This window comes from Diadema antillarum, unplaced genomic scaffold (genome assembly GCF_040938485.1).
Source record: "Diadema antillarum isolate AM-2024a unplaced genomic scaffold, OU_Dant_1.0 seq00000454_RagTag, whole genome shotgun sequence".
Classification (NCBI taxonomy): Eukaryota; Metazoa; Echinodermata; class Echinoidea; order Diadematoida; family Diadematidae; genus Diadema; species Diadema antillarum.
This window is the reverse complement of record NW_027271426.1, coordinates 1884133-1907982: the sequence shown is the minus strand read 5'-3', so window position 1 is coordinate 1907982 and position 23850 is coordinate 1884133.

Below are 23850 nucleotides of genomic sequence, written 5' to 3'. Positions count from 1 at the left end.
TAGAAAAAGAAAATAACAATAGGCGGAGATAACTATCTAAACGCTCGACAGAAAACAAGAATAAATGTGAGGAAGGAATGGCATCATTAACCTCGATTTTGCCCTCAAATATTTAATGCTTGAGTATGGTGACAAGATAGGTCAACGCATCTCTATACTCACGATACTATGATCTTTAAGAGCGAGGGAATTATCGCAAATCATTCATCGTTTTGCGAGCTTCTTTCTACAGGCAAGGCAGATTGTCATCGAGCACCGTTGTGCAATTAAAGCCGCCCGCGAACAAATTAGGTACTTCTTACTCTATTTCTCTCTACAGCCTACAAACCTGTCATGTCCAAAGGGTTCTAATTTGCTCCCCTCTTTCACCTTCGTCCGACCACGCCCCTCCCTCATTGGCCCCTGTATACATCCATGTGTTTCCCGATTATGACAGATTGTTATTATCATCCTTCTTCTTTCTTACATCTATGACGTTGCCCTTTTCGCTCCCGATATTGCCGACGGCATTTATTTATGTTTAACTGTCTGTGTCTTCTTCTCTCGCTTTATCCGACATGTCATTATACATAGTGCTGAGGAATTTTGTTGGTTGACTTATTGCCAGGTAAACAATCGCAGATTCAGTGTTACGCGTCCAGGTTCGGTGGCACACACTTTTCGTCACCGTAAATTTTAAAGCCAGATGTTCACCGAACGTAACCCCAACTCCAACCCGCACCTTCCGAAGTATTAAGTCTTTGCCGTCGGGATTTCGGCTATGCTGTGTTGATACGGCTATGGTGAATTACCACGAGTTGGAGTCAATGGCTTAAGTTTTCATCTCAGTCTTATTAGTTGTTCGTGTCTGTCGCTCCAAGTTCAGTGATTTTAGGATAATGCAGTGCTCGTGTTCATCAAAAAACAAAATCTTCAAAAGCGTACCTTCTTTGTTTTTAAAATTGATTACTCTTCTAATATCAACTTCAACCAGGTAAAATACGGACACACGACATGCTAGAAGCTCTTCTATCGCGGCTATCCCATATCCTCATACAGCTCAAGCAACGCTTACATGTAAGCACATTAACTCCATATACGTTAAGTGCTATTTGGAACAGAAAACTACTCGTTGCAGAAACTGTCCAAAGTTCCTTGCACAGAATGGAATAATGACATTTTTCGTCTGTTGCGTTGCCTGATGTTGAAATGAAAATATTTTTTTTAAAGGCAATGTTCAACTTATCAAATTAAATCAAAAAAAAAAAGACCGCTGCTGTCTTGCGAAGAATTGCGATCATCCCTCTCATAACTTGTCTCACTGAAGAATTTTTCCCCTAAAAATGGGAAGTTTGGCACTAATAAAACAAAAAATGTTCTCCTGCTTAGGTGTTGACCCAGTTTTCATTACTATGTACATGTATTAGTACTTTTTGCATGGTTTTGTTATACTTTGTATAAAGGCACCCCTCAGAGATGTCATTGCATGAGGTGAAAACTCAATCCCTTATATCACAGTGTTCGTCAATTTAGAAAACTTTACAACGCAGAAAGTTAGAGAGTAAATTGCCAAGCACCTGCATGGCAGAAACCTTTTTTTTTATTAATATGTTGGTGTCGATTTTTTTTTCTTTTTATCATAAGAAATTTGGGTATTAGTGTCAGCACAGGTGTCATGGGATAGTTGATTGCTCACTGTGCTTTCAATATGAAGTCCGAGGTTCGAGTCCCGACATGACACTTATGCTTTTGAGCAGGACACTGCGCCCCAAGTCCACATCAGCTAGGTGTTTCTAATGGGTAACCGGACATGTGACATTATCGTAGTAAGATTGACAGTCAAACCTGCCTTAACGGCCACCTGTCCATACCAGCCACCTGCCGCATACGGACTAAAGAAAAAGAGAAAAAACATGTTCAAAACCTTGTCTGTAGCGGTCGTATGTCTAATAACGACCACTTTTTCATTTCCCCTGGTGGTGCTATAGACAAGTTGTACATAATGTATACTTGTATGCAGTGAAAGTGGTGGCCTACATGGAATGTAGATTCGAGATTAGATTCGAGCGATAGCGGGCATGTGTTAAAATCGCTCCCTGACCCTTCATTTTTTTAGGTAGAAGTTTGATATCATTCTTCTAATTATCAATGTCATTATGATAATCATTATTATACCAATATTCCCAATGTGACCATTGTATTGCAATGACAGAAACAAAGAACTGTTTTCCCCAGTCAGAAAAGAAAAAGAAAGAAAACAGTGGATGCATGAATAAAAAAAAAAACGGCCTGTCGTCATTTTTCAATGAGTCATGGATTTCAGGCTTTCTTGCTTTTCAACATTTGCTCAGTGTTCATCATCTGATTACGTTTTCTTTCTTTCTTTTTTTTTTGGGGGGGGGCGTGGTAATGTGTGTGTGTGAGTGTGTGAGAGTGTGTGTATGTGTATGTATACACTTGTCAGTTATGATTCCGTTTTTGCTTTTGTTCTTGTTTTGTTTTATTTTACTCACTAGAGACCTATGCGTTCAGCATCCATACCGTCCTCCCTTTTCCATCCCTCTAACAATGTCTAATCTGTAAACAGCGCCGTGGCAGCAATGCTCAGCGCGCAAAAGATGACACCGAATCGCATCTGCCCGGCCAGGGAAGCCGTCGCCGGCTCGTCGCCAGGGTGGCGCAGGCATCACTCCTCGACGGACTAGCTCTGGATTGCGCGAAGAATTTCTCACTCCAGTCAGAGAGGGGGAGACTCGCCGCATCCCGAGATGTACATAGCTACTCTCTACTCCTGGTAGAAGAGAGGTTGGGGTTTATTCGCTGGATAAACCTTTGTAAAAGCAAGCACGATAATGGAGAAGTGGTTTAGGACGGGAATGAGGAGGGGGTGAGGAGATCGAGAGCATGAGATGGAGGGGGAGGGGGAAGGGAAAGGGGGGGTAGGGGAGTCATTGGTGGTAAGTGGTAGTGGCGGTGTGTGGTGCTGGTAATGAAGATTCAAACACTCGCTTGCGAGTATGCGGTGATGACGAGACGGTCTAAGCCTCGTCGAGCGGTGTCGGTCCGGCGCCTCAGAGGAACGCCGATAATCACGGGTATTTGCGAGGACTTTGTCCAACAATGTCAAGGTGATCCCGCATAGACAAACACTGCGAAGAACCACCCTTCTCTAACCCCCCCCCCCCCTCCTCATTCTCTTCTTCCCTCTTCATGCTCCCCTGCCCCCTGCTCCTCCGTTCTCTATAGGATATTGAGATGGGCTTGGCCCTTTTGGAGCCGCTGAAATGTTTTCACTGCCGTGTGAAATAGGTGCAGGGGAAATTTTTGATCTGAAGCAGCGAGTGAGAAGCTTTCGTCACCTTTCCGTCGGAGCATGACTGTAGACGTCGTGCTAATGGCGGAGAAAGAAGGTGAGATGGAGAGAAAGGGGGAGAGATCGGGACTCAGACATTGAAAGGAGAAGAAGAACACCAAAAACAAAACAAAAAAGGAAAAGGAGAAAAAATAGATGCTGTTAAGAACTGCCTCGCCCGCCACTCGACCCGGCTTTACGCTCTGGTCCACAGCCCCTTTCAAGCGGAACGCGTGGCGGTAAAGAGTCTTCACGGGGGTTTGAATCTCTTTTGGCGCGGGAGGAAGCGGCACTACTCATCAGCCACCTCCTGTTTTGTTTACCAGGCCGCTGAAACCTTCCTCCGCCCCCTGTCCCCGGGCTAGGGTAATCCAAAAGATCGCCGGCGGCTGATGAAGGGCCGTTGAGTAACACGCCGTTATACAGGAGACGGGCCGGGAGGCTAAACTTCGAGAAAAAGCTAGAGCGCGTGCTCATCCGATCGACACGAAGTGGAAATTGCGGCGCACACCAAACCAACATACAGAGCATGAAAATATTGACGATTGTTGTGAAAGTTGGAGTATCCCGCCAGCTATATATGATGACAATTTCCTTGGAGTATCTGTGTGGGGGTTTTTTTTTTCTTTCCGTGTGATATTATCCGCCACCATCATTGTTCTTGCCGCCGAATAAGTGCGAATAGTAAGCACGACAATCATGATGAGAATACGACACATCTTGGCAAGAAACCGGCCATAATCATAGATAAGATTATCATTGGCGATTTTGTGTATTGCATTTCCTTATAATCCCTTGAACGATATGGTAATGCAAATACATAAACCAATCTTTGACTCTGTATCTCTTGATCGTATGCTGTTTACAAACTCGAACGTGTACTTTCATTTTAACCATTTTCAGTTCGAACAGGAAATACATCGAATTATCATGTACACTAAGGTCCCAGAGTAATCTCAGAGAGGAACCCAAATGCTGTGCTTATTCTAATGCTCTACTATCTGACTATCTAACTATTATTATTTACCTATCGATCAGTCAATCTATCTATCTATTCAGCAATTTACACATTCATTTACAAACTGGTTTAATCGTTAATTTGGATTTGATTGTAAAATAATGCGTGAACGAGTGAACAAGGTATAGACAGAAACTGCATCAATGCTTTCGTTCCTTTGCAAGTTGTTGCATTTTTACGTATTTTTACTAACCCCAGCAAACCGAATATGACTTGTTCATTCATATTCAGTGCACAATCAGTCAAGTGGATTAATCAATGTAACACGTCGTAATTCTTCCTGCAAACATGGATGTATAAAGAAAACCAAAAACTAAATGAGAACTTTTATTTAAATAATCATCGCAAGCACGTATGACATTAAGAAACAATGTTATTTCATTATATCACTCTCTTTTTGTTTGTCAAGCCAGAATAATATTTGGAATTTGGTTATAATGAAGACAATCCCATTATGAAAGAGAGAGAAAAAAAAAAACTCCTCTTATTTATATTGAAAATGAAATTTTTATATTCTATTTGCAAGCGAATGCAACCTTGCTCTAAAATGATATCAGTAAAAGCAGAAGAGTTTGCATGCAGAAGACTCTCATAACCCATTCAAGTGACTAATTCTTTTCAAAATAATTGGTCTTAAAACATTGACAAACACACACACACACACACACACACACACACACACTTACACACACACATTCACTTCTTATTTTGCAGTGTACAAAAGGAAGCCTTTCCTTATTCTGCATTATGTAAAGATTCGCTTTAATCAACGTACAGCACAAATTCAGTCAAACAGAATGATAGAAATGTCATCAAAATTGAACCTATAAACCCAGGGGAAATATAATGGAACTTTGACTACTCTAATGCTTTCACAAATAAGCGTTACCAATTGCAACCACGTACTCAGAACTGACAGAAGCTATGATACCATCACCTCAAAATTCTTAAGCGTTATCACCTTATTCGAGCCTCCCACTATGCACAAACGGTTAATGAATTTCCTTCTTTGACAAGAAATTATGACGAACGAGATGAATCTATTAATCAAACTTTTGTAGCAACCTAGCAACGATGCCTATCAGAGCGAAAGAATTTGCAGGTGCAAAATCTTGATTTTGTTAATTTTGTCAAGTTGGAAAGGGAATCACCACCTCTTTCAATTTGCATGTATTCCGTGAAATCATAAAACCCATTGAGATTTCATAATATATTTGTGCAATTTTGATGAAGTTCTGTCATTATGTTCATCTGATTTAAAGGAATGGTAAGTTGTATTTTTTTAAATAATTAGAAACCACTTATGATTTTTATGAAATATTAAAGAACATTACAATTCTAAGAGGAATTAAAAGCTTTTTTTGATAGAAATTGGGTTTGAAATGGCTGATATCCTAAAACAAAGTGGTCCGAATAAAAGGTGGCACCCCCTTTCATTAGGACCTCTTTGTTTTTGGATATCTCAGGCATTTCAAAACCAATTTTCATCAAATTAACTTTAAATTCCTCTTAGAATTGCATGGGTCTATAATATTTCATATAAGTGATTTCTAATTATTTCAGAAAAAATTAAAACCAATTAAAATCTCAACCAAAACTATACTATCCCTTTCAGTCGACGATATGTAATTCATATCAACTTGAACAATGTGTGGAATTGCACTTTAAAGGCAACGTGTGGAAAATTTAGATTGCCTTTATCATATTTTGTTCAAACCTCGAGCTAATAACCCCTACATATTGCATTACGTCAAAGTTCAAAGATGTAGAGATTTTCTTGCTCTGCTCAGATACTAAAGGATGACTATGTCGTGCCTATAATCATATCAACTACTGCCTGTGACATTTGTAAAAGTACTTGTAAGATAGATTTGAATATGATTTCTAGACAAATCATTGCTTTCTAAAACCATTATTTAGGCAATCATAAATCGTTATATCTATTTTATACAATCATTCCTAATCGAATATTGTACCTTACATTGTGATAGTACTTCTAAAAATAGATTTGAATTTTCTAAACAAATTATTGGTATCTAAAACCATTTTTCGGTAATCATAAATCTTCGAATCTGAACCATTATAATTCTATTTCAATAATAAAATTGAAAGAGATTTTTGAATTTGATTGGAATCAAGACAGACATTAAAAAGTCAAAGGAAAACGCAAAATAGGGTACTTATCTGTCAACTAAGCAACGTCTTCGATATAAAAGTTTACGAAATCGACGATGAAACAGCGATAATTTCATCAGCATAACATCTAATAAAACTATCTGCAAAATGATATTTCGAGCAATTTGTACAGAAATATGGCGCGGACAAATCAGTAATATTGTTAAAGTGCTACCCTTGACGAATCCTTTTTCATACATCAAATAAATCTCATTTTGGGAAAATAATTACCCAGATTTTTTTTTATCAATAAAGCAATCAGCGGCCTCCCTCAAGCACTCAAAGGGAAATCATATCGCTCGTATAAGATGACCATATGTCCACAAATTCCCTTAGTCCCACACATGATATATCACGCTGGGATATCGGGGTGCTATCATTCTCGCGAAGTCCCTGACACATGCCTTCGCCTGTCACCACCCCCTCCCGCTCCGCTTTAGCTCCGGCGCATCGCTCCGATAGCTTCACGGTCAAGTTTATGGGGTTCACTAACCCCAATCATATATATAATCCTGGGGCGGCATTCTTACGTTTTATGGAAATTTATGACGACGCCAATTCCACTTATGCCACATATCCGCTACTTTTCTCACCATAAAGCATGTTCTCACCTTGGTCTTGGGTGATCTTAAATCATAACATTTCTTTAAATATCAATTCATATTTTTCTTTACCTGAACAGGATCCAGGGAATAGCAAACATGAAGAAATGTAGGAGCCATTAATCTTCGAGACCGAAATCTAAAAATAAAAAAGCTAAAAAAAAAATCTGCAACAGTGATTGGGAATATATTCTTATCAACACTGTCTTGTACAGAATGACGGAATATACCGTGATGGAAAAGGGAACAAAAATCTTTCGACAGTTTCGAATACCCACTCTAATCATACCTCTGTTTGTTGGCTGTATATTTTGAGTGTTTATTACATTCTTTTAATCTTTAGGGGGAAATAAGTGTACATTTCCATGGAGACAGCACCTTGCTATACATGTAAAGGTTTGGAACAGCAAAGTACGTTTTAATACTTGGGTTAATAGGTTTGCATTAAGGGCATTTTTGTTTGTTACTGTTTTTAAGGTTCGTAATTAGCCATTTAACTGACTGATCGAGCGTTGGTCGATTTACCTTTAATCGTCTAATCTTTAAGTACAAACTGACTACTGACGATATCGTGACATAATGAATTATTCAAATGGACAGAATGGAAACTGATGGTCTCTGATATAATGATAGATACAGTTTTAGGCAGGTGGCCGCACTCTGGCATGGTCTGGCGGTAGATCTCCTGTCTTCTTTGGAACGGACTTTGCCTAATTCTAGCCAATTGCCACTGAGATGTACAAGAAATGATAGTAATATCTCGCGAAATTAAAGGAACTGAAATTGAAATTGAAATTGAAATTGTAAAAGAATTTTATTGAAAAACATCCATGGCAGCCTGTGGTCTGCAAATTACGGACATTTTACATGTATCAGCATGAATACATTTTGAAATATGTACAAAATAGTAAAGATACACAGTAAAATTGATGACCCAAGCTACAAAACAAAATTAAATATTAAAAGTACAATTTCTAACACCACTATTCTCATTAACATAAATAATCATAATTAATTATACTTGATTAATGATATGTGAAAATAAGAAATACGAATGTAGGCCCTATAAACATTTTCATATATCTATAATCAGTTAATTTGGGGTTCTTCTTTGCTAAAGTTATCACATATTACCTATTTCCGTTGTAAACACACACACACACACAAACATTAACACACTCGAATAAACTTGCAATTTACGTGTACATAATTATGTATACATTCAATTCACTTTCATTAGATTCACTATAATAATCTTCTTTGTCATCAATAATGACATAAATGATGCTAAAAGGTACGAAGATACATAAATGTGCGTATGCATGTTACATCAGAGTTATGAATAAGGACATAGAGAATAAGATGCTAACCCCATACTATTTTATATCATCAATTATCAATTGCCAATGAATGCGAGTTACATTAACTAATAGATCTGGAGCTGTATACCTCTTTACATTTACCAGTGAGGTGTTACGCACGGAGAATCTTAGAGTGGAAACAAAGGTTGTGCATTACACGAACAAAGAGGGGACAGGTCTGGAGAGGGGTGAGATTGACAAGTTTTACGTCTGGTGGTGTCGATCTTACTTGGTGGCAAGGTGCACGCCGGTCGGGACACAAAAAGTACAAATATCTGGATTTTCAATCAGAACGCAAGATTGACGGAAGGGAATTATCAACAACCTTGTTCATTTTGTGAATGCGTTTTTAGACCTCGATTGAGAACGTGCGTGAGTTCAGTTTTCCTCTCTAGTTCTCGCTTCTCCCCCCCCCCCCTTCCTGACTTCTCCTCAACCTGTCACAGATTTGGATTGCCATATTCGATCATGCCTGATTGATGTGCAACCGTTCATGTCAATCTCTGAGCTAAATTTTTGAAAAGACGAGATGATGGAATTAAAACGCGGTCTCATGACCTTTTTGTTTTCCATATGAGTTTTAATCCATTAAAACACACGTTTAGACTACTTTTTTTCACGAATTGTACCATTGTGATAAATCATCTTAGAAAACGACATAAGTAGGCACAGAACACATGTGAAGACACGGAGACAGACATATTGCTGTTGTAGTCAATGTTGATTAAGATTAACTCATATGATTCACAATGTATTACGTCATTTCATACATCGTATCATTTACATTTTCTTCGTTGCATCAGGAATTGTATTAAGAATTTGTGACGGTGATTAATACTCTTCAACCAAAGTATGGATATTTTCGTGTCATCAATATCACAAGAGTAAAGCAATTATTCAATTCAATTCAATTCAACTTTATTTCATTTTCGACAAAAAGAATATACATATTACTTTGTTTGGCAACAGAGAATAAGGCATAAGCAACACTATAAGTGAAATGAAAAGAGTGTACAATAATTTTGAAACCTTATAGTAATAATACATTGTCATGAAAGATGAAGTGATCATAGTGAAGTAAACATTACGCAAAGTGCTAAGAATATATATTTTTTATATAAGTACAATACGCATGAATACGTATACATATATACGCACATATATTTCAACAGTTCATCATTAATATTAATATCAATATTAATAGATTCATTAGATTATAGGTCACAAAACGTCAGTACGCATTGTCTACATACTGCCATTTACACCGTACTTGACCAAACTTTTAGAAAATAACTTTATTAAGAAATTCGGGTATCATTCTCTATGTCACTTGGGATACAGGTCTATATCTACGACCTATGTCGAAAAATTTAACAAACTAAATATGATATTGTAACATCGATTGATATAAGTTAGAGACAGGTTAGATCTTTCATTACCGAAAATACTTTTTAAAATTCAGTGATGAACAAGAATGATGTTGAAGATAGTGGCAAAAGTGCAGCTTTGTAATTGCCTGCCAATCAGAGGAAGTGCATTGGCATTGACCACTGATTGGACGTGGAGGACACCCGGGGACCACGCCGCTACGATCCGTCAACTTCGGTTATGTGTCCACTGAACGCCCATCATCATTACCCCCACCGACCTTGGAGAGCATCTCATCATGCTGCCTCCAGTGCTATGCGGGGTGACAAGTGCGACCACGCCCTGGAGTTTATAGCTTCTTCATCATTATGGCGCGGCGCGTTCATGGGCACCGGCGCTCCAAGGTCGCGCGATTCGTGACCATATTTGCTAGCGCGCCTCTCCTCGATACGACATAAAGTTGAAACTTGAATGATCAATTATGAATACGTGTGTGTGTGTGTTGGTGTGTGGGTGTAGGTGTGTGTTTTAAGTGAAAATCCATTCCTTATTAAACCAGAATTGTCTATATATTCAAATCGGTCATGACATAATAAGGTTAATGAATTTTTGAAGTTTTTCACCTGCTTTCACGTACGAACCGGTGATATTTGTCAGAGTCCATAATATGCAAATTGTAGGAAGTGATGATGTCATCGTCTAACAAGACTTAACAAAGGAAATCTTCCTTAGATTCAAAGTTTATTTGATGGAAATTGGTTTTGAAATGGCTGAGATATCCAAAACAAAGCGATCCCAATAAAAGGTGGGACCCACCATTTATTAGGATCACTTTGTTCTACTTTGTTTTGTGGTTATCTCAGCCATTTTAAAACTGATTTTTATCAAATAAACTTTGAATTCTTCTTAGAATTGTATGCTCTTTGACATTTCAATAATTGGTTTCTCCGTATCTCGCATAAAAAAGGTTAAAAGCTGAATCTTCATCTCAACTAAATATACTATAATTATCATCCCTTTAATAATGACGTAAATGTCTCATATTAAATTATTATAGACTTATATAACTGGGGTGGTTTTTTTTAATAAACAAGAAACGTGTCTATAAGATCATAAATAAAAGAGTTGTGATGCCATTAGGTAATAATCTTGTTGAAATTGCATACACCCGTCGATACTATTGTTTTGTGACATTATGAAACGTCACATTTTTTGAATCCATGAATTTCTTTTTTAAACGTAAACTTTTCGTTGTTCAATTTTGCCCCATTTGTTAACGACGACATGTGGCTTTATGAATGAAGACATCTGTCGACTACTTAGTATCATCACTGCCATCAACTTTTTTTATCGTTAATTCGCAGGGAAAGACATGTTTTCATTTTATTTATTACCTTTGAATATCAAATGATAGACGAAAGAGTGAGCTTTATGTGCGATAACTGAGAAGGTATACAATCGTGGTTTACTTTAACGCTATTTTAAATGAATATGCTTTTAATTGGATTTTTACCCTACTAAAAGCTTAAGGACAACCAACAAAAAAAGAAGAAGAAGAAAGCTTCAATATTCCCTCTGAATACCAGGAGACGCATTCTAACTTTTGTTTAGTTTGGGGTTTATTCATCTGATGGGAATTCACCCAAAATAAATAAATGGATTCAGTGAATGCAAAATTTTTAGTAGTGAACATTCGCGAACTTTGAGGAAAATCGGACGATTCGTTCAAAACCTATGAATTTTTATAAGTTGATTAAATCCACGTACTGTCATCACTAGATAGAAGGCCACAAAAATTTGCGATGTCACAGTAAGGAAACAATGTAAAGATTTTTTTTTGTTGATTAAAACGAAATATATTTTTCCTTCGACTTGTTACTGTTACGTGTATAATCATGTTAAGCAATGTTATTCCCCTGTCTTCTGAAAGAGGTTAGACAAGTGCTCTTTCATTATACGTTATAGAAAGATGAAACCGCCTTTTTAATGCACTTGAAGGAATTTGCTCTCAGTCAACTAGCCAGTTATAACAAACTTTAATTCATACAAAAGCCATTATCTCCTTCACTAACCCCAAACCATCCGTATGAAATAGAGTATTTCCGATACGGATTAATGACTGGGAGGGAATTTATTCCGTTGTGTTATGGTTCATGGTTGTATCTATCAATCTAAAAATGGGAGCTCCTCGATCCTGGCGTTAATTTGAAGACAGAGGGCGCAGTACACAAGTGATGACGGACAGACGGATATTTTGCAAATGGTGTAACAATATTTATTATCATTCGTTCTGATAACAGTTCAGTCATGGATGGTCGTTTTTAATTTATTTGCGTGTTAGTTTGTACTAATATCTTTAACAGTAGAGCTTGCTTTCAGTAATGCAGTTAGTAATGCATTGTATATTGTGCGAGGTTTATTGTGTGTGTGTGTGAGTGTGTCTGATATGCATATTATGTATTCATACTTCTATTATTGAATTTTTTATAATAATTTCTATGATATCCATATTCATATTTACATTTATGTTTATGTTTATATTTGTATTTAAGTTTTGTACTTATATTCATTTCAACATTCATATTCATATCCATATTTACATTCACATTTATATCTTTATCTAACCTCACATGAGAGAGGGAGAGAGAGAGAGAGAGAGAGAGAGAGAGAGAGAGAAATCCAAACTATCAATATTGATTTGAAAGATAAATGAAAATTATATTTTCCTAATTCATAGAGTAACGATGACATGCTTTGACAGACATCAATAACATTTTCTATCAACAGACACGTTGAATGAAATTAGGATTAAGACTGTGTTTTTCTTGACGGAACTCTCACATGAATTGACAAGGAGGTCACTCGTATGACTCAAGCCTATCATTGAATAAATAATACCTATTTTAATTTTTTTCCCAAACAGCATCCAATGCATGCATTTACATCGGGGTCATTTCCCCACCAAAGACAAATCTGTATTATAATTCATTTTGTTTGGGAATGGGAATGTTTACCTTCGTTCAAAGTGGCACATGAAGAAATTGTATGAACCTGCGCCGCGGCGTCACTTCAGGGTTGGGTGTGGTTCAACTAGCTATCTGAGGTAGCGTCAAAAGGAGAAATGAGCATGAGTTAATCATTAATGAATTTAAGGGATCGAAGCTTTTAAAGCGCTATTATCGTCAGAGGACGGTGAATTTTGTTCACATTTACCATCAAAATTTTGGTTGATAGTCTGTTGAATCCAAGACAGTATTTCATGACAGCCACATTTCTACCCCAAATATGGACGTTAAATTAAAACAGTTTTCCTACTATATAGTTTATATTGACTGTAGATTGTGGACATTTCGCATAACCACATTATCAAATTTCTCTGCGTCAAGTTTACTTTACTTAATTACAACGCTAGTGAATACAAAGTTCACACACACACACACACACTCACACACACACACACACACACACACACACACACTCACACACACACACACACACACACACACACACACTTGGCATGGCTTACTGGTAGTTTTTGCATTTAAAAGATATTTCATATTCGATTTGATTCAATAGTAATGATTCTGAAAATGCACAACTCTCTCTTGAAAGTAGGCCACCCTTTATGATATCTATACACAAACAGCATACACAAGGGTAATGTTCTCTCCCCGTCTCTCTCTGTTTCTATCACACAATCTACTTTCTCTCTATCCATCCATCCATCCATCCATCTATCCATATCACGCCTATCTAGCCACCTTTAGATCTATGAGTCTGCCCTTCTGTCTATCTATCTTTCTATCTATCTCTCGAGCCTATCAACGTCTCGCAATTAGCAATTGCTGTAATTCAACGGACCTATCTTAGGTATATGTCCGCCACGCTCAGCTTCGCCGCGGCGCCAGTATTGAGTGGACCCACAAAACGCTGCGTAATCGACCCCCAAATGTAACCAGTCACGAACTGCCTGTGTGGGGCTGGCTTCTAAATAGCTGCTAGGAACGGCTTTAAAAATCATGGCAAAACAAAAAGACCCTTCGACTACGTCACTCGCAATGAGAGAAGTGTGCTCGGGCAGACATTTGGGACATTAGTTCAGTCAGGTTTTCCCCTCCGGCCGCCGTCACGTTTTCTCGCCACGGAGTGCAAGGCACAGAATAGACATAAATCAGATTTTGCGAGGATTTAGGAAAATGCAAAGTGTTCTTCATTCGTTTCCCCTCTTTCTGCTCCAAGACACGAGAGCGCCATGAAGCAAAGCTGTTTCCCGTGATGGGCTGCGCAGCTGCTGAGAGCGTACAGTGCTTGGGTGGCCGTGGGCATGACTTCATTTGCCCGTGACTAGATGTGGATTTTTTTTGCTCTAGAAGAAGAGGGGAAAAATCACAGTATATGAAGAATGAAATCCCCCACAATCTTACACATCGTGTGGTTTCTTTTTCCTACCGTGATCATCATCATCGCAAAGTTTCTCACCTCCCAAATCTAATTTGAGCGCCGTCGGATGAGCTAATCTGGGCGATCAGGCGGTATCCATGCGATGGACGAGTCAACCTTCAGAGCTTCTGAACTTTTAACTTCACTCATGGGATGAAGAATATTTCAGCGTTTATCATAATAGCCATAATACATGCGTGTGTGCTGAAGTATGTCTATGAAAATGAATGAATATAATAATAATAATAATAGCTGGTTTTTATATAGCGCATTTCACACTTAAGTGTCTCAATGCGCTTTACAGACTATTATTACCCCGGTCACTGGATACATGATTTCCAACCAGCACTAAACAGTGCTCATTCTCCACTCCCTGGGGAGCATTCCAGCCAGTCGCAGCCATTTTACAGGCGCGCACATGCTGATCAACCAACATAAGCTTTCTCATCCTACCGGGTACCCATTTATACTCCTGGGTGGAGAGCAGCAATGTGGATAAAGTGCCTTGCTGAAGGGCAAACGTGTCGGGCTTGGCATGGGCACGAACCCACCATACCACGCTCATGTCGTTCACAGACGAGCGCTCTTATCCACTCAGCCACGACACCTCCATGAATATATAGATATGCATTATGAATGTATATACCTGTACATGATAATGTTCAGGTAATCGGAGATGTTGCATCAGTGTGCAGTTAAATCTAATGACTGCCGAATCGTTTTTCGTTATGTCGTGTTTTAAAAAAGGGGAAATGAACTTGATTTTGTTCTCTATTTCTTTTTTGCAAGGATAAGATATATGGTATGTGTGTGTGTGTGTGTGTGTGTATGTGTGTGTGTGTGTGTGTGTGTGTGTGTGTGTAATCGGAAAGAGAGTGAAGGGGCCAAGATTGCCTTTTACTTCATTTTTTAATAAAAGATTGGTTTTGTTGAAAACGTATGAAAATCACGCTAACACGCGCGCGCGCACGCACACACACACACGGACACACACACACACACACACACTTATTTTAAAAAAAACCAACGGACGAGTAGATTTGAGACTAACATCTTAAAAAAAACAGTGACAAACATATATCATGCAGGGCTATTTTCATAAATAGAATGATGGTATATTATTTTGATCGTGCGCTTTAATGCATTCATTCGAACCACCTTATTATATACATAGACGAGTAACGGTGTGTACTCTGTCAATAAAGCCATCAAATATGTGCGCTTTAAATTCAAATACTAGGTAAGTATATTATAATAATACACACATTTGCACACTATGTGCATGTATTTGATTACCAATTCATAACTGAAACCTCTAATATTTATATTTCTGTGTGTGTGTGCGTGCGTGCGTGTGTGTGTATGCATCATCTTACATTCAAAAACACATAGGTGCCCTGGAATGATGCTATTAAAATGGGTGATGTTTTACAGGACAAAGCGTCATCGGTCTCCGCAAAAACACGTGTATCCAGATGCTGAACATGATAACATCCGGTTAGAGAGAGAGAGAGAGAGAGAGAGAGAGAGAGAGAGAGGAAAAGATGAAAAAGGAAGAACGAGAGAGACGAGAGAAGAAGATGCGTAGGTTCCTATCACCAAGAGACGCCATGACTGTTAGCAGCAGTCAACTTGATTTGTCATCTAGGGAGCCATCGTTCAGAACTGAAAATCATATCATTTTATATCCTCATTCTCTCTGTGTGGCAACAAATATACATGGTATTAATAATAACAATAATGATAATAATAATAATAATAATAATAATAATAATAATAATAATAATAATAATGATAATAATAATAATAATAATAATAATAATAATGATAAAATAATGATATTGATAATCAAATTATTGTAGGTCAAATTAATCAAATGATAATAGCAAAACATTTCCAACAGAATTAACGACGAGGATAATCGCATTAATGACATCATCCTCGAAATTGTGATATAAATGATGGTAACATGATTATAAACATGACATTGATTAGGAAGTTAGAATAAGCACGTTTCATGTTAATGACGAAAAGACTAGTGCTAATAGTAAATCAAGAATTGAAACACATTACAACAATGATGATGAATCATGATAATGATTGTTAGGTGATTTCGACACTGAAAAATATAATGTAATGTTGATGCGATAAAAGCCAACATTTCTTTGCAGACAAAAAGGACTCATCCACTAACTATTGCTTTACTACCCTAGAATCACTTTTTTTTTAAACAATGATAATAACATATTACCTACAGTAAGCCAATTGCCACAGATTAGTGAGGAGATTGCTACAGGCTAATGTGATTAATGATAAATGCTAATTACTTTTATGATCATTATGATTATTACATGCCTTTACTAGTTCTCTTACAACTATTGCATTCAAAACTCATGTATTGATAGTTGATAAATAAAGTACATTAATAAAGCAACACCTCATAAGTGTTTATCGGTATTATTTCACTGGACATAACTTGACACATCCAATTTATCATCGCTATAAAAGATTTGCCGAAGTAATCTAAAAGTACAAGTTCGTCGCTTTGACTTCAACTGACGCGGATATTCATAAAAAAAAAAGTGTCACAGTGAAGTTTGAATTTTCTTGTAAATGAGTGAAATGAACGTGCAGAGCTTAAAGCTACTATGATAACGAGAACATAGCACTTAAGTTTCCGATGTGAAGTGGATCGACGCATAATAACGATTTTGTTTGGTGTAAACATGTCGAGTACATTACATTTCACACCTTGCGCGACGTGGTTGTCACTCCCGCCCACTGGCGTCCGTTTTCTTCCCAATACCATCTTGTTATCCATGCTTTCACCTCTTCGCAAATAAACTCCTCCATCAGCGGGCCCAATTTAGCCCCAAAAATTTCAACACGTTTCCACATACCCTGCGAATCTTTTTTCTTCTTCTTCTTCTCTTTTCGTCTTTTTCTCCCCTTCCACCATTTTCACTTGAGTCTCAAGCGCGACGCATGTATAGCGATGTTCCATATATCTATAATAATTTCCAGAAATCCAAAAAATTCGGTGTAGTTTACGTTGTGGTGGTGGGGCTGGTGACGTGTAAAGTGCCCGAGTTAATCTCCATTATTCCATTCTCCGACATTCTGTCTCAGATTGATATATACCTTCTTTTTTTTTCTTTCCTGTTTTGCCATAGTTGGGAGAAAAATCCGATCTACACACTATTTCGCGATCAAGTTTACCCCGGTCCCAGCGAAAGTTGAGAGGCGTAGATTGAAATTGAATAGACAATACACTTTATTCTTCCTCTCTCTCTCTCTCTCTCTCTCTCTCTCTCTCTCTAATCCTCTCTTTTATTCAAACGACTAACATACCTGAAAGTTAAAATGGATTTTAAAAAATGGAATCGCATCGGAAACTTATTAATAATGGAAATTTGAAGTCCAATTTGAAGTGTTGCAAAATAAAGCTGCAGCAATTATAAAAAAGAGAGTTATGATAAACTAACATCTAGATTTAAGTCCTATGCTAAATATCAGAGAAAGGACATTTGAATTAATTTCATTTCATTTCATTTATAATGTATTAATTATTCTTTACTGAATATTGATTTATTTATTCATTTGTTTTTATAATGTAATCATAATGTTGGGAATTACGATAATAACGACATTGATCATATAAATATTGATAGATTTGACATCATCAACCATTATCCCTCTATCGCTCAGTTTAGATTACAGTCTGACAGAGCAGCTTTTGCATTATTCATTATTCCTTCCTGAATTATTTGTTTATGAGACGACCTAAGAGTATACAGCAGTTATAATTTTGCTTTTTGGCAAGATAGTGGTAGAGTTATTCTATATTTTGTTCGACGATGAATTCTCTTGAAATTTTTCTTTCTCTTTCAAAAATGAACTTGGGCTAATTACGCATTTGTCGTGCATATAAGTTATTACAGTGCATTCAAGATCAAGTATATCTGACACGTATTGCACATTCTACACGTTTTCATATTCTTTGTTCAGTATATAAGACAGAAAAAGATTGAAGATCGGGATTAATCTTTTGATTATGTTATATAATTGATAATGAGAGAGAGTTCTGAGTTCTCTTTGAATACGCTAGTCTTAGGTTGCATATATACACATAGACAGACAGGCAGTTTCAGCTCATGGTGCGCGATATTCATAATGCATAGTGCTATCATCCATAGTGTTATTATGCCCCTGGTCACATACGTATTTATATCCAGCCACAGAAGTGAAAATAGTTCATGACCAATGAGCTGGTTTCACATCATATACCTCTCGAACTATCCTTGGCGCACATCAACTTTCAATAACCATGTTCAGCGGATAAATGCAATATACTTTATTAAGACCCATAATCCGCGGAAACGCACACACGCACACACGGAGACAAACGCTTGAGACGTATACATTATTAGCTGCTGGTTATATATTTACCCTGATTGTCAAACTCAATGGTCGCGAACGGCCGCCTTTCGCGCGAGTAATCATTACGGACATATCTACAGCACTTCACACATGTAGCAATTTGCTGGGTAAATTAGGTGCCCCGAATAATCTTCCGTGCGAGCCTTTCATAATTTGCTCTTTCTCTCTCTCTCCCTCTCTGCCCCTTCCCTTTATTTTTTGAATCCCTTTCCCTCTCTTCTCTCCCCCCCCTATTTCAATTTATACCAATGTATGCTTACTTCTAACTATGCAAGATCTATGTGAAATCGATTTTTTTTTTTAAAAACATATTTCGGTACCTAACTCTTTCATTATTTCCATACTGCATAGAACTTTACCTCTCATAATTTTCTCTAAGGAATCTCAGAGCAATTTTCCAATCTGACGTTTATAAGAATGATTGGTAAAGCGATAAAAGTGGGGAAATACTAATAATGACGATGAAGATTACGTGACGACTACGAAAGATAGCCACTCACAATAAGATAAGCAAATTCGACAGTTGTGAACAATAACATTAACAATAACGAAATGAATATGTGATACTGATGCTGAAAATAAGATAAAAGAGAAGCAAAAGAGAACACGAAGTCTATACTGAAAAGGAGAGTAACAAAAGTTGACATTCGTTCGCAGTGGTGATGGAAAATATTTTGTTGTAGTAGTTCTAGAATAAAATGAATATAGGGAATCCACCAATAAAAAGTGAACGTAAAAGAATGAAAAATATGGCAGGAAGGAGGATGAGAATAAGGAAGTTATGAAAAGGAAGAAAACATAAGAGAAGCAAATATTAAGGAGAACGTCGAAACTGAAGTAGAAAAAGAAAACATGACAATACATTTCAAAGCTGCATGCTCCACGCGTCTTCGTAACTTTTTTTTCATATCTATTAACGTTCTTATCAACAAGCAAACAGACAAAAACGAGATATGACATGTAATTGTGAGATGGAGAGGAACAATAGCAGTAATGATGATAATAATGGCACTCATATTCCTAAGTGCAGACATTCATGCGCAGGTGTATTTTACTTCGCTGCAAAAGCTATTCAGGTCAAGGGGCAGCGTTTCATTAAAAAAAAAAAATTGACAGTCATTGACAAGTTAGTGTTTTAAGCTACTGAAATTCTTGCCTCAGATTGGCTGAGAGCAAATTTGTCAATGAAAATTACTGACAAAACACCAGATGAAATATGCCCCTGCATCATGGCTGTCTGATTAAAATGATGTGGATGCGCTTTTGATCCTGACTTGAAAGCAAGTGGAATTTTCCATTGGTAGAGGGGAACTGCTCTGCAGCTGGAGAGAGTTTCACAATCATGAGAATATAGGAAGATGAAAAAGGACACAGAAAGCAGAGAAGACCATGATGTTGAAGCAGAAGTATAGAAACAGAGCAGAATGAATTAAGAAAAAAACATGAATGTAATGTTGATTGTCAATCTCATTATTTTGGTGGGCTTCTTTTTCTTCAATTTCAATTTATTTATTTTCTGCAACTTTTTTTTTCAAGAATACAATGCACAAACGAAAAAACGAAAACGAAATTTGGTAAAAATACTTTCTATAAAAAAAACAAAGTTTTACATACAAACGGAATACATTATTTAGATTCAAATTACAGTAGATTGTTACATGTTCTCTTTTATGGCATTCCACGTCCCACATTACAGGGGCCGTCACAAAAAAACATACACAATGATGCTTGATGAGATGACAGCACTGTCCTCGTGACAAAACGACTAAAAAACTGTTCTCAATGATTTACCCAGTTGTGAAGTGGTGCAGAACTAGAAAAGAAGAAGGAGAAGAGAAAACGGGAGAAGATGTCAATGAAGATGAAGACAACAAAAAGAAACAGAGAGATTAGAGGTAGCTTGCTTGCTGGGTATATAGCCAGATGGTGATTACTACAGAGCTACGAGATGACTGTCCCCCTGTTGTTCCGGTACACCGGGTCCTTGACCGCCTCGAAAGCCGAGAAGGTGGCGAAGGGCTGCGCTTCCTGGGACGCGATCCAACCGGAGAGACGGGCGGAAGGGGAGCATTCTTGGTGAGTCAGTCCAGCTCCCACTTACCTGCTGCTCACCTGTAACTGTGGACACCTTACTCTACTCTCTCCCAGGCTCTTCCCCTCCCCACCCTCCCCTGTTATGGAGCCCGGCTCCCCCCTCCCCCCCCCCCCACCCATCTCCCTATGTGTATCCCTTGCACAGGTAAATTCTTTTCGAACAGGTAGATTTAAAGCAGAGCACCTGTTATATATCTATGTTTCGCTTCACCTCTCTCATACCCCCTCCTCCATTTTGAAGCGCAAATCAGACGAAGAGAATTGTAGAAATATCATAAAAACAGACATAAAAAGTCGGACATAAGAATCGAATATAAGAACATAAGTGATTGAACATTAAGAGATGTACATATTTTCACCTCATAGAAATATACAATGCACGAATATATGATATGCATTTTAGCTACCCAACTCTCCTACTGGTTTGTACGTGCACGAAAATATAAAGAATATTGCGCTTTTATTCCAAGTTTTATCAACTACAGACTGCACAACCAATTCTCCGAAAATTCCTCTCTGGTAACAATAATTTCATATCGGGGTGCGATGTCTTTTCTTTTTCATATATCAAACAAGAAAAGTTCTTGTGAGGTCATGACATCAGAGAACAATTATATTCATGACCTACATTTAAGTTCGTCCTTTCATTGACAGCTATTTGCAATACTTCTAAAGGGGAATTCCAGGCGAGTTATAAGTTTAGGCTGATAAGAAAGAGTAAATTCTTACAACCACAACAGTAAAAATGTGATAAAATCGGAGAAAAATTAGGGAAGTTATGACGATGTGAAGTTTCGCTCAATTCTGCAAAACAGTTCCCGTACAGTTGATATGTTATGAATATGCAAATGAGTGAACTGTTGACAACAATATTAACTCAAATTTTCTGCTATTCATGTCTGAAACTTTTTTTTTTCCGGCAGACTGGCTTCAAAGTAATGATTACTTACGTGTAGATATATCAGAATTTGAGACTGGGGCATATCTGCGCTTGATCAAAAACTGGAAATTTAAAGACTTTATGTACATACTGTACTGTACAAATTGTTAGGGGATGACATCATCAATTTACATTTGCATAATTGCTCACATTGACTCTCCAAGAGCTGCTTTGTGAAAATTAGCGAAACTTCACAATTTCAGAACTTCTTTATACAGTTTTCATTCGATTGTGATCGAACTCTCACTGTTGTGCTTGTAAGATTTTACTCTTTCTTTTTAGACATAACTTTGATTATGTCCTAGATTTTTGCGTTTGCAAGTATCGGCTGCTTGTAGAAAAAAACAACAACACTAACATTAGCATTTCCTAAAACAACATCATTCATATCCTCGAGACCAATACGTCCATCAGCACTGAATTCTTTCTAAATGCGGTCCATGGGAATTTCGAATGACAGGCGTAGACACTCCGTTTATGCAACCTGCAGATTGTAAAATTGTTAGCTCAAAATGAATTTGTATTTCTTGTACTTAGAAATAGTTACTGATTGTAACGATGCGTCCTTATTACCTGCTTTACATAGAAAAGCTATTATATTTTAGCTGTACATGAAAAGATTTTGGATGATATAATTAGCTACGTAAAGTTAAGTCTTGAGTGATCCACGTTTTACAAGCCCTATGTTCAGCGGACCACTCTTTTCCATACTTTTCTGTCAACCTTAGTATGCATTCCTGGTCTTGGTTATTCCATTTGATTGTGGATATATTTTATTATATGCTTTACCATCCACACAGCATTATGATTATATTTCTAGCAAATTGACAAAAAAAAAACGATTTGTGTAACGTATTCTTTGTATTTTGTCTCACTCTTTTGTTGGACGGAAATAAATGATAACTGAATTGGATTGACTTTGAATTGAATTGTTGGTGTAAATGTGTAAAATAGATTGGCATAATATTATGGTTAAGTCTAATCTGATCAAAAGAAAGCATTCGCTAGACAGGAGGCACAAATATATGTATATATCACATACAATACACAATCATATATTTTCCATATATTTACATCACAGCGTCTGGTCATTCCTCAAATTTGCAAAGCATCAATTAAGGGAATGGGGGATTGGATAAAAGGAGGAGTTCCAAAGGGGTACAAATAGAGGTTAGCTGGACAACTCGATCACTCCTGCTCTTCCCACAGGCTGTATATGAGAATCACTGATAAAACAATGTTCAAGATGTACATGTATATCTAATCAGTATGTGTGTGTGTGTGTGTGTGTGTGTGTGTGTGTGTGTGTGTGTGTGTGCGTGTGTGTGTGTGTGAATGTGTGTGTACGTGTGTTAGAGCATGTGTGAGGTCAAAACAGTGCATTTCTGCATGCACTGATTACTTAATTGTGTTTGCTAAATTTGTCTCTGAAAACCGCTGGAACTGAAATGACATTTCTCCTGTCCGCAAAGGTAGCAGGTTCATTGTCGTGGTTGATATGAATACACCACAGCTTGATGTCAAGTTTGGTGCAAAGTAAAAAGAAGTCCTTGAATTAGAGCGCCGGTGCGGTTTTGAGAGTTCTCGTAGGTGTTCCGCAAGAAATTAAAGACAAAATCTTTTCATTTTCATGATGAAAATTCAAATAAGTATCTTATTGCGTACAATCCTTCTGTCAAAATCGTATGATTTTTTTTTTTCTGATAAGTGCACGATTTAATCGTGAGGAAGTACTATACAGTACAAAGTTGTTGCCTATAATGTCAGGTAACGGGATCCTTTTCGAGTATTACATTATATCACGTATGAACCACTTTCAATCACGATTCTTTTCGAGTGCTTCCATTATATTACGTAAAAGCCAGTTTCAATCTAAGATCAAAATAACAAAGATATGAAATCAAACGAAATATCCTTTTTTTTTTTTGGTTTGTTGAAATGAAGACCAACATTCACAATGATCAGAAAAACAGGCGAAGATGATACGTGCATTTTGTTGCAATAACTCTCTTTTCACATTTCTTACAGCTCTCTTCCACAAAACCAATCTCATCACATCCCTGTATACATCTTTCTAAATG